Here is a 13,489-nt window from a genome sequence, read left to right as displayed (position 1 = left end):
CGGCTTTTGTAATTCAGAAGCTATAAATTCTTTCAGATGTTTTCCGAAACAGTGTGATCTCCTTGGTAAGATTCTGGTTTGTGCTGATACTGCAAGTCAGCTAAACATCCCAAAGCATGTAACAATCTATCTGATTAATAGTGAGTGGAAAGCTGAACGTGGAAAGCTGAACGTAGAAACTGAATAATGGCCACTGGTTTGTTAATTTGCTGTTTCTCTTTCTCAATTTAAGGTTAATTGTACATCCTCTAAAAGAATAATTAGCTTGATAACACTTTTTTTTTAAATGACTGACCATAGCTAAAAAATGGAACTAACTATTCCAGTACAACAGAAAGAGTAGTTTGATTTCTTTCTTTTTGGGGGTCACGAGGGAGGAATTGCCTTATTTTCTTAACTGGTGGAGAAACAATGAACAGCAGATGCTTTAAGAAATATTCTAGTCTGATAGGTCTACAGATTCTCAGATGTGTTTGAGACTACAATGATTGGCACCAATATAAAAACCTGGATATACAGACAGGTATTTTCTCTCTTTAAATACCTCTAGTTCTACTGAACCATTTGTGGCCCCGTCACGCTGAAAGGAAGAGTGTGGAGAGGTGGCTCCAAGTACAGCTGGTCAGAAACTTTTTGGCAAAACAGGTTTTGTTGGGGTATATTTTTTTTCAAAAATGCTATTTTTGTCAAAATTAAAATATTTCTGAAAACATATAGACAGATGAAGTTTCATTTAAAAAATCCAAACAAAGTGTTTTGATAAAATCCTGTTTCAGAACAGAATATTTGAACTTTTTTATTGTTGTTGTTCTAAACAACATTTGGAAATGAAATATACCAAAATAATTTTTTTTGGGGGGGTGTATATATATATATATATATATATATATACACACACACACACACACACATTTTGTAAAGCTGTCAAGTTTAAAAGGTCAAAATTAGAACAAAATGTTTTGATTTTATCAAAGCAATATTGAGGTTGACCAGGAATTTTTTTCTGAACAACATTTCATGGGACATTTCAAAAAAATGTTAATTTTTGTTCCATTTCAGAATGAAAAAAAATCCAAATTCGGGCATTTCCTACATAACTGAAAATCCAGCTTTAGATCTGAGACACTTTACTGCTCCCCTAATTCTGGACGAGTTTGGGGCCAAATCAGCCTTTAATGTAATTTAGAGCAAAACAAAGTGTTCCCAGCATAGAAACCTGCATGGGAGAAAGCAGGGAAGACAGTTGTGGCAGGGGTAATGGAGCTGCCATCAATGGCAGAACAGAAGGGACAGAGTGGTAATGGGATTAGAGTTATGGATAAGCGGGGAAGGATAGCATTATATAGGGCCACACAGGTCATCACGGAAAATTTGAGCTGGATGAAGTGGAGAAGACAGAGACAGTATAAGGATTCAAAGAAGGCGCTGACCTGGTCAGATGGACAGGCCAAGACAACAGCTGTTTTGTATGGACTGGAGGTTGGTGACATGGGTACCAGGGAACCAAATGAGGAAAATGTTACATCAATCAAAATGGGAGATGATGAGGGCCTTCATGAGAGTTTTAGCTGTCTGGCCAGGAGGAAAGGTCAGATCTTAAAGCATTAGAGAGTTTAGCCACTGTTCTAATAATGCACAGAATTAAAAGAATGGAAGGATATTAAACTTCTGCTTCCATGCCAGTTCCTGGTTCATGAACTGTCTAGGCTGTAATGTCATTTGAAGAGTAACTAACAATATTTTTTCCTTCTATCTGATCCAAGTCGAAGAAATAAATAAAAGTTTTTTAAAAAGAAAGAAAGAAAGATGTTTGGAAGGGAGAATCATATTCATTAAACAGAGGATAATGCCAGCAAATTAATAGCAAGACGTCTCCTTCTCCACGGCTACAATAAAAACAAATTGTATTGTTCTAACAAAGCCAAATTGACAAATATAGAATTACAATTTGCCTTAATACACCATTGCACCTGCCTACTAAAAGTATTCCAAAGTGCCTTGTAATAGGAAAAAAAAAGTAGTCATTTTATGTGTTTGTTTTCTTTATCAACTAAGCTCTAAATGGAACCCCTCTCTCTCTCTCTCTCTTTAACACATTTATTAAGAACATAATACTTTATTTTCCTCCCAAAAGAGGACACTGGACCCAAATTCTGAAGTTCTTACCAAGCTTTGGCTTAGTCCTTACGCTCAGGCCCAGTCCACACTAGAAAATTTGGTGGGTATAACTATGTTGTTCAAGGATGTGAAAAATCCACACCCCTGAGCAATGCAGTTAAACGGACTAAAGCCCTGGTGTAGACGGTGCTAGGTTGACAGGATAATTCTCCCGTCAACCCAGCTCTGCCTCTGGAGAGGTGGCTTAATTACGCCAATGGGAGAATCACTCCCGTCAACATAGGCGGTGTCTTCACTGAAGCGCTACAGCAGTGCAGCCGTGCCACTGTAGCATTTTAAGTGTAGACAAGCCAGCCTCACTTGAAGTTTTGGCTGAAGAGTAAGGGCTGAGCAAAAACTGAGTAGGATTCCCTCTGTATTTTCAATACATTAAAGGCCAGATTTTCATAAGAGCTCAGCTCCCATTTATACACCAAATAAGTAGCCAGATTTTCAGAAGAGTCACCATCTTGCATGCTGAGCAGTTTTGAAAATTCTGGCTTCTTCATTTAGGTGCTTAAATAGGAGCAGAATTCTTTTGAAAATCTGGCCTCCACATGCACTAGAGATACAGTAACTGCAAGTCGAACAATAAAAAGATTCCATTTGGAGTGGAATAGTTATCCAACTTTTACCTGAACTACCTAACCTCATCTCACAATCTGCAACATGGAGCTCAAAAAAAAGCACACTCTCCCAGACACAGGCTCTCAAAAGATTTCTGATACATCCAGCTTCTGGTTAAGTTGGAAATACTGCAAGAACCACTTTCCTCATTATATTCAGGATTTCTGATTCTGTTCCCACTGAGATCCAAGAAGCACAGGGGTGTGTGAAAATGCAAAATAGCGAGGAAAGAAATTAACTGTATTCTTTCACACTCCCCAAAATGCTTCATTTGTTTAAGTTTTAATCTGTTTTTATTTTATCCAAATCACTTCCTGTCATGCACGGGTATAGGAGATGCACTTAAACGCATTCTGGAGCTAGAGATATTACCGGTTCTAGCAATGGTCCCTATTTTAAGCAAAGGAAATAACTCCGAGAACCTGCAGTAGCTGTAACACCAGAATGAATTTTTAAGTGTGCTCACTAGAGGGACAGGTTCAAATTAGGGAAGGTCAGTAGGTGTGAACAACACACAGCCAAAACATGATCATGGCAGATATAGTACTGCTGTGTGAATATGCCTAACCATGCTAGCAACAGCTACATAAAAGCACAGGTGTTTGGCTTGGAGACTAGGCCTTAGAATTAACATGGTTACCATAGTCACCCTCACTCTGGAATCAAAATCAAAGGCCTAATCCTGTGAGGTGCTGAATACCCTCAATTCTATTACTTCAATGGGATCGAAGGGTGCACAACACTTTGCAGCACTGGGATCTTAAAACTCTAATCCTACAAACTAATCTGTATGGGCAGACCTCAGTCATTGACTACAACAGGCCACTGCAAAGGGGAAGTGGTCCACGTGACAGATCAGTTTATAGGATCAGGGCCTTATTCTGATACTTATGATGTCCTCTCACTTTCTAAACTTACACAGACAGTACGGAATTTCAGAGGGGAAATAGCTACCCTCACTTGTCTGCAGTGTACTGACCCCAGCATCCTCTAGCCCTCAGGACAGAATTTTCCCCAGCGTTTTCGCTCCTGCTGCCTTCAGCTTCTTCCAAACTAATCATTATGGCACACCCCAGAAAGCTTTTCATCCAAAGTTTGACAGATTTCCTCAGAGAGGTTTCAAAGAAAAAAAAACCACAAGGAAACCAACTCTGGTTCTAAAATTTGTGAGTGACCTAAATAGAGGTTGGAGGGGCGGGGGAGAGTTGGGTTTTTTTAAAATTTTATTTCCTTTTGACTCAAAAACGAAATAGGGTTATTTTCTTAATAGCTTGTACCAGCTTGTTTTCTTTTTCTAGCAGCACTTTGAGTTGAGCCCACACTGTAATAATTTCCTTGAGGAAACAGATGGGGTTGAGGGGGGAGCTTTGTGTGTGATTTGTTTGACTTTTTTCCTTTATGTTATTTCATTTGACTATTTATCAATACCGCCAGCAGTATTTCTTCAAGACAAAATGGATCTGAAGCTAAAGCTAACATATTGCTTAGTAAACACATTAGGAGTAAGCTGAGAAGTCATTCCATACGGTGTTTTCTTATTTGAGTCATAGGACCAGATTCTTCGTTATAGCCAACTAGCTTAGAGCAAAAGTTGTAGGAAAGCCAGGGGGAAAACTTTTCATACACCATTTCCCTGATTCTGGGCCTTCTGAGTATCCTAGCCGGTCCCCTCATATATGATATAGCACCCTGAAGTCTGCTCTTCATTACACTGGCTACCAACAGCTCTGAGGAGCTGAAAGCACAGCCAGAGATTAGAAGGTACAGGGCCACATCAGCAAAAAAGTAAGCATACTGCGGAAGCTGATACACTGGCTCTGTGCTACTAAAGCATTTCCCCCTATACTGAAGTGCTCCTTTAGCCAGTTATACTTGCTCCATAGTCAAATTCTACCAACAATAGAGCGTAAAGCAGCTGTACAGCACAGAGAGTCCAGCCTAGAATTTGCACAGCTTTGTCTACCTCACAGCTCTCACACCTGCTCTTCTGTAGATTACAGAAAAGTTCCAAACTTTATGGGTTTCCTCTGCTCAGCCACCAGGCATCCTAGTATATAAAATTTATATTCCATGTCCTTTTGTGGCTTATGATGTCTTCAAGTTTCTAAAAAGTTTGAATTTGAAAAAGCCAACCATATATGACTTTTATATAAGCATAATTCATGGGTGACAATGGATCAGAGAAAACAATCAGAATAATAAACACAGATGCAGCCAGCACACTTAAAGTTGGACAGGCTTGTTATATTACATACACACCATTACATTTGAGAGCTTGATTCTCCACTGCCTTGCTCCTTAGGTGATCATTTACCTTTACGTAAAGTAGATATAAAGAACTGCCTTTCCAATTGGATAGCATTTTACTCCTACTTTGCACTAGTATAAATGATCACACAAGGAGCAAGGCAGTGGAGAGTCAGACCTTGAGATTGTAACACACAAAGACCAAGAAAATTAGGATTCCCAAACCAAAAGGTAAACAATACCCCTGGTAATGCTACTAATTAGCATTGTTAAAAGGCTTCCCAGAAGGAATATGAAGAAAAAGAGATCATTTGATACACAAACAGATGAAGAAAACATTTTTCCTCTCTTCTTGTTACATTTCCAACCCAGCTTTGCAGATGCAAGGGTGTAGCAAAACAAAGACTCTCCCACATGGCGCCTCATGCTGGTCATCTTGGGAATTAGCTCAATGCCAGCTCCACAGCACCGCCTTCTAGCTGGTATCTTGCCCGTCTTAAGCCCCACGTCCCTCTTTCCTCAGGGTTCTGCCCCAGCAGTACCCCCTTACTCTGGGTTTCCCCTCCCAGGGGAACCCCAACCCTCTAAACCCCCCTTGCCTCAGTGGCTGTTGCCAGTCATCATCTAGCCCCACTCACTGGGGCAGACTGCAGTCTGTAATGGCCACTCATCATTGGCAAGAGGTTAGAACTAGCTGCCTCTGCCTATTCCCAGTCTGTACCTCTGTAGCCCCAGTACCTTTGTGGGCCTTCACCAAGGCCTGCAGCCTAGGGGTTTACCAGGCTGGAGCTCCCCAGCTCCTCTTGCTCTTCCCCAGTACTGCTCTATTTCAGGTACCTTGCTCTCAGGCAGCCAGCCCTTCCCACTCCAGGGCTAGAGTGAAACTCCCCTGTCTCCTGGCCCCACAGCCCTTTCATCCAGACCAGCTGTGGGCTGATTAAGCCAGCTGGGGCCAACTACCTCGGCTGCTCTTAATCTCATCTGCCCCACTACAAAGGGGTTTGGACAAATATATGTATGCAAAGTTTTGGATATTTCTCCAGAATGTATCCAAACTGTGAATCTTGTGAGGTCTGGCCATCCCTGGTGTGTGTATCTGTCTATGGATCCATCTATATTATCTGTCTTTGTTTTTGTGTGTGAGTAAAAACAAAAAAACAAAAAAAAATAGTCTATCAAAAGAGCATAGTTTCTGGATTTAAAAGCTGCATTTGGTTGTTATGGTAACTTGACTTTTGTAAAACTGTCTTTGTGACAAAATAGAAGTCCTCTGCATTAGCAGATATCCTACTGAGAAAAGATGCAAAATTATACATACCAGATATATAATTTTAAAACTTACAAAAATTCAGTGTTTTCTTTCTAATCAAACCAGCAGCCAGTTCTTGAGTCACAGTGACAAAGTAACAAAGCATGTTAGCCTAAAAACTCTTTTCATCTGAACATAGGTTTGAAAGGAGCAGAGATTTTTGCCTTCAGCACATAACAAATAAAATAAATAAATAAAGCAGCAGTTTAGCTCTTGAGAGATTACATTCTCTCTCTCTCACACACACACTCCTGACAACCTCACTCTTGCATGCTGCCCCTTTCTGCACAGTTCTGAGAGAGGAGGGGGGGAAAAGACTATACATTTTGTCAGAAAAGTTGGTGACACAGGCCATTGTCCCTTTGGTTAGGTTTTCCTTGCAACCTCTTAAAAGTTTAGGTGCCTCCATCACCATCTCTCCCCACTCCCACCATCAATTACTTACAGATGGGGAAGTTTAAGACACCTATACAGACACATGCACACAGTTGTTAAAGGCCTGTCAACTGCTGACAAAGTGCCAAGTTGCAGACATTAATTTGCATGGTGTGCTTTTCTGAGAAGATCAGAGTTTCACACACGTCCTGCTTATTTTTCCTTGACCTTTGAGGGCTGATTAGACATGTAGGCTTGACTAATTTCATTATTCCATCCAATCTGTAGCAAGTGCTGTGTTTGAACATCGGTAATTAGCCATCCTTTCACCATTGTATTCCTATAGTCTGTCCATAATGAGGTATGTAATGCTTTGCTAATGTGCTACACATTTTACTTTTAAAAAAAACTGTCACATTGATTTGCTGCTACTGTATATTCAACAGAAGAATTGATTCATTCTCTCTCAGCACTCAAGATATTATTCCAGATTCAGTGAAACATCCTTCTCATCCATACACACACACACACACACACACACACATTATGTGTAGCACCAGCATATAATGCACATATATCCATGTTAAATATGTTTTTGCCTACAATGATATTTTTGTGTTAAATGCAAGCAAAACTCTTAACTCAAATTTTTATTCCCCAGCCTCTGATTTTGCACACCTACTTTCATATGCACAACCATTTGTGTGAGAGTTCCCCCATTTTTAGCCAACACGTTGGGCATTTGTGCATCCTAGTGTATAGCATACAAAAGCAGATTTTGCCTAAGAAGACTAAATCCCATTTTTGAGGACTCAGTTAGTTGCACACATACAAAATCACAGGCCAGGACTGAAAATTTGCCACTGGATGGCTTGTCCATAACCGGCTGTCATATTTCCCTCTTCTGTGAGATACAGAGCGAGAAAGTTCCAGTTGAGGAAAGCTCAGAACAGCCCCAGCTGAATACACCAGACAGAGGCTCCTTTTAGTTCACATGGTAGAATTTCTGCATTGGGACAATGGTTCAAATCTCAGTTGCAATAATAGGTTTCAGAGTAGCAGCCGTGTTAGTCTGTATCTGCAAAAAGAACAGGAGTACTTGTGGCACCTTAAAGACTAACAAATAATGTGCAGGATGCACGTGCATTGTGAAACCAAACACCACATGGGGGATTCTGCACATTAGGGATATGTGATCACCAGTGAGGACATCTCTCTACCCCATTCTAACAAGAATCTTGGTTGAAACCTAACATTGTCAGAGCGGCTATTAGAATGAAGAGCCTCAGTGACTGTCTGGAGGCCTCACAGAAGGGAGATAATAGCAAAGTCATGGGAATTTACAACACTGCTAAAAGCTAAAGCAAGACTCACTATAGCAATCCCTACAAAAGTGGCTACAAGAAATGTAAAATAAATATTTAGCTTTGAAAGGCTCCAGTTTGTCAAACCCTTCTGCAGAAGTGAGCTGTCCCATTCTTTGCATGCCATTCATAACGTTTGTAGGATGCAGGCTCTACAAAGGTAGGTAAATATTATTATGCCCACTGTAAGGATCATGAAATTGAAGCACAGACAGAAGTGACTTGCCCAAGATCACCCAGCAGGTCTGGGACAGAGGCAGGACTAGAACACAGATCTCTTAACACTCAGTTCGGTGTGCGAACCATGGGGAGATGCTGCTTCCCATCTACCTACTTGCATTTAACTGTAAAGATTTTAACTGTATGTAATATTCCCCATGGCTTACAGTGCTGGTGATTGTGATCTTGCTGAAAAGTGACATAATTTGTGACTCAGGCAATGTAGGAACTTAAAGAAAGAGAGTCTCTAAATAAATTTCCATCCCCTGTACTAATGGTTCAACATCAGAAGATAGATGTTACAGCTTAATATTTAAACAAAATGGTTCATGTTCAATCAATAAAATCCTTTGTCTGATTCTTAAATCAACACGAAAGCAAAGAAAACTGCTGTACAATTCTTTACTCTGAACTCCCACACAGCTTATATCACTAACAATCTACTCTTCAGCAAGATTAAAACAGAGCAATTGTGTAGTGGTCTGAGCACAGGATTGGGAGCCAGAAACTCCAATGTCTCTATCTCTGACTTAAACGCCTCCTCTCATCTTGGGAAAGTCACAACTACTTTGCTTCACTTGAGGCTCTGTAAAAGGGCAATTATATTTACTTACCTATCTCACACAGAAGATCAAGAGCTCTGGAGATGTTAAATGCTACGTTAATTAATACGGTCATCCCCAGCAATAAGTTTATAAATGCTGTTTTTCTTTTTAAAAGTCTATTTTCAAATACATTTCACATTTTGCAGAAAGAAATGCTTATCAGGAGGGTTGGGCAAACTTCATAGATTTTGAAGATTGACAAGCTATCTGAAATATGTTTTTGGCTTGCAGTGTGCAAACCTAGATGATGAACCTTTTACTTCTTGTAATACAAAACCATTTTTCCCCCCAAAAAAGGTTTAATTTAAATAAAAATTCCAGCTAAGTGTCATGCTTTATAGATAGAACCTCCTCACCTTCAAAAGCCAGGCTGGCACAAGTGGTTTATATACTTGTAACTGACTGTCAGGACACAAGATCTTGTAGGGCAGAGGTCGGCAACCTCTGGCACGCGGCTCGCCAGGGTAAGCACCCTAGCAGGCCGGGCCAGTTTGTTTACCTGCCGCATCGGCAGGTACGGCCAATCACAGCTCCCACTGGCCGCGGTTCGCCGCTCCAGGCCAATGGGGGCGGGGGGAAGCGGCGCGGGCGAGGGATGTGCTAGCCGTGGCTTCCCACCACCCCCATTGGCCTGGGACGGTGAACCGCGGCCAGTGGGAGCTGCGATCAGCTGAACCTGCTGATGCAGCAGGTAAACAAACTGGTCCGGCCCACCAGGGTGCTTACCCTGGCGAGCCGCAAGCCAGAGGTTGCCGACCCCTGTTGTAGGGAGAGGAGAGGGGTTGCAGAGCTATTTTGCTGACACACCCTGGTAGCTAGACCACGTAGATCTCATTAGCTCCACTTAGATGTGAAAAAGAAGTCTCCCTCAAGCAAGAGAGACCTAGAGGAAAAGGCTAGAGGTCCTACAGGTAAAGAAACACTAAATATCCCAAGTCAGAAGGGATCTTTGGAATTAAGGCTTATGTTTTAAAGTACACTACAGTCCTGCTTCCTTAAAGCTTTGTTATATACATTACAAATAAAAGTAAATCCCCAGGAAAAGGTGGGGAGGGCAGGGTGAGTTTAGCCAACACCCACAGTCGATATGCTGTGTTAGAAGAAAGATGGGGACACCACAAATTTACAATACTGTTTATATCTTTCATTAGTTCATGCATCTCTACTCCTTTTTCAGGAGTTTTTACTCTTTCCACTCTCTATTCCTTTTCATTTGTCACCTTCACCATGCTCTTCCTTCCATTCACCCTAGGCACCTCTCACCATATTTGCCTAATAGAAATGCAAATCCAACAACATTGTTTGAGTGAGTCTGAAATTAGGCAAAATGAGTTTGCCCAACCCTACTATTGCCATGTGATCTTTCAGATTTCTGTACTGAGAAGACAGTAGTAGGATAACTTTAATTCAGTGATGTGCTGTCACTGGGCCGTGCTTCTCCCCAGCTCCAAAGCATGCACTGCCACACCCAGTCTCAGTCAAGGAAGTTTATTTTCTTACAGAGGTTAACAAACAAATGGAAAATAGTCTCAGCTCCATTCTTAGCCCTAAGCTTCAGGGCTACCCTTCCCAAGGGTCTCCTCCTGGCAGCTTCCCAAGCTCAATCAGCTCTGCACCCTTCCCTTGCTCCAGGGACCCATCACAGTAGCTAGCTCCGCTCCGCTCCGCTCTGCTATGGCTTTCCCTCCTCTCAGTCCTTCCTTCCTAGCTCCCTACTAGCAGCCCTTTATAGGCCCAGGTGTAGCCCAGTCTTTTTAATTAGCAGGATTGGGCTCACTTGCTCCAATACAGGGACACTGGGCTTAGTCTATCCACAGAGACCAGCTACTCTGAGACATGTGCTAAGTTTAGATGGTCTACAAAAGCACTGTTACATAACTGTAACCCCATACACTGTCAGACTGTGGCAAACAGACTGCAAATAATCCTGGTAGATCTAGGTTATCCTGAGAGATGTAGATTTGCTGGTTTGCTCCTGCAATTTTAACCCAAGTGCACGCCAAACTTTCTAATTTTATGACCATACTGGCAACTTCATAAGGAGCCAGAAAGACACACCAATTTGCATAAAATGGAACATTTTGAAGCTGCCCTGATCTTTAACTAGAGTTAGGCCTGTAACAAAATTCTGAATCCACACATCCCTTAAATTTGCAGGAGTTTGCATCCAGATTTGCCTCTGGATCTAAACTTTGCAGACAGCCCATCTCTAAAATGGGCCAAGCCCAAATCCCAGTTTTGACCCCACTGCACGCCAGGGCCGCCCAGAGGATTCCGGGGGCCTGGGGTCTTCGGCAGCGGGGGGGCCCTTCCGTTCCGGGACCCGCCGCCGAAGCACCCCGAAGACCCGCGGCGGGGCCGAATTACCGCCGAAGCGGGACCTACCGCCGAATTTCAGCTCGGTCTTCGGCGGTAATTCAGTGGCAGGGGGTCCCCGCCGCGGGTCTTCAGGGCACTTCGCCGGCGGGTCCCGGAACGGAAGGGCCCCCCGCCGCCGAATTACCGCCAAAGACCAGGCTGCACGTCGGCGGCGGGTCCCGCTTCGGCGGTAATTCGCCAGTGGGGGGTCCTTCCGCCCCGGAGCGGAAGGACCCCCCCGCCGACGAAGACCGGGAGCGGAAGAAGCTCCTGCGTCCTGCCCCGCGAGAGTTTTCCGGGCCCCCCGGAGCGAGTGAAGGACCCCGCTCCAGGGACCCCGAAAAACTCTCATGGGGGCCCCTGTGGGGCCCGGGGCAAATTGCCCCTCTTGCCCGCCCCCTTTGGGCGGCCCTGCTGCACACTAGAGAATTTGGATATGGATCTGAGCTTTGCATCTTGGGCCCATCTCTAAGCCAGAATCCTCTCTCATGCTGTTTTTCACTCCAGTGCAACTCCATTGACTTTAGTACAGTTACTGCTATTTTACCAGTGTGAGAGCAGAATCAGGCCCACTCTTAGATATGGCGGTGCAGTCCACAGAACTACAGGTCCCAGCATGCAATGATCTTTCATGCTCAAAGTGCCCTAGTTGCTAGGGCGTGCAGTATGTATGGGCACATACCACACTGGCTATCTTAGTTAATCTTTTCATAGATTCATAGACTTAAGGTCAGAAGGGACCATTATGATCATCTAGTCTGACCTCCTGCAGAACGCAGACCACAGAATCTCACCCACCCACTCCTGTAACAAACCCCTAGCCTATGTCTGAGCTATTGAAGTCCTCAGATCGTGGTTTAAAGACCTCACGGTGCAGAGAATCCTCCAGCAAGTGACCCATGCCCCATGCTAACTTTGCTTGTTTCTGAGACTCTTCAGGTAAGTTCCAGCTACAGAATATTTTCATTTAATAAGCTGATTCCATTTCTTAAGTAAAATTCTTGTTTTCTAAATTTGAGCATGTTGGCTGCTTTACAGCTTTTGTTTGACATTTCCACAAATTCTCTTTTGTATGTGACATGAAATCTGCTTAATTCTCCCTTTGTTTTCTTCTGTGCTACACAAAAAAAAACCAGTGCAAACTGCTGCATCTCTCTGAGCACGTTCTCTCTGTGCAGTGCCAAGGAGACACACTAGAGGAAAAGAGGGGTAAAAAAATCCCTTTACTGAACAAGCTAGGGCAAGTGAAAAAAGCTTCAACAGTAAATGACACATGCCTGGGCAGCTGGTTTCTTCAGGAACCAGATAAGGACAAATGTTTTCTTTTGTGAAACCTTGTAAATGTGATTTCACTGCCAGAACTGAATTGTTCACTTCAACACAATGAGAGATGAGGATCCAGAGCAACACCAAGTGAGTATAAAGCATGCAGGAGGAAAAAGTTGGCTCTCTCCTTTCCAAGATACAGCAAAGATATCTGAAGTGGAGGTAGAATTTTGTTATTTCGGCAGTGGAATCCAATTTGCGACCGTGCCTCGGGACACCTATTATGAAGTTTATTAAAGAGTATTACCCCAAAGTGGTTGTGACTGTGAGGATGGTGTGACCTCCCATAGGCAAAGTTCACTGCTCGCGATCTGTTGGGAACAGGCTAGCTAGAGGTGACCGGATTACATTAGAAAATAATATTTTTCTGCAGCAAGCATGCTGAACGCCAAGGACTTAAATAGAGAGACCAAAGCCCTTTACATACTATGGGATCTGCAAGCCTGAGCTGCGAGGGAAAAAGGGGAGGTGGAGCACAGTTTGCTTGGGTTCCTGGTGACACTATGCTTGCAGAAGACAGGAACAGGCATAGTGTCTCTTTGGGTCCCAAGAAGTACACACCCCTTTTTTTAGGTGGAGCACACACTCCTCTCATCACGACTCTGTGTCAGTGCTGACCAACTTCCCACTTGAATTCCTCAGACCTTTGCAACCAAATTCTAAAGTGTTTATTACCATACCGTGTAGGAACTTCCCAGGGGTTACACAAAACAGTGGAATGTGATCAGAAGGGACAGTCAGTTCTCTGCCCGACTCTGTTTTAACTCTGGGTTCTAATTTTATGCACGCTGCCACATTTTCTTCTATTCTGATACTTTGGGGGAAGTTTTATTGAATAGGACAGTCTTGCAACCTGATCCAAAGATGCAAAGGGCATAACTCTTCCTGATCTCCATTGGGAG

This window comes from Mauremys reevesii, linkage group 2 (genome assembly GCF_016161935.1).
Source record: "Mauremys reevesii isolate NIE-2019 linkage group 2, ASM1616193v1, whole genome shotgun sequence".
Taxonomy (NCBI): Eukaryota; Metazoa; Chordata; order Testudines; family Geoemydidae; genus Mauremys; species Mauremys reevesii.
Note: the sequence above shows the minus strand (reverse complement) of the source record.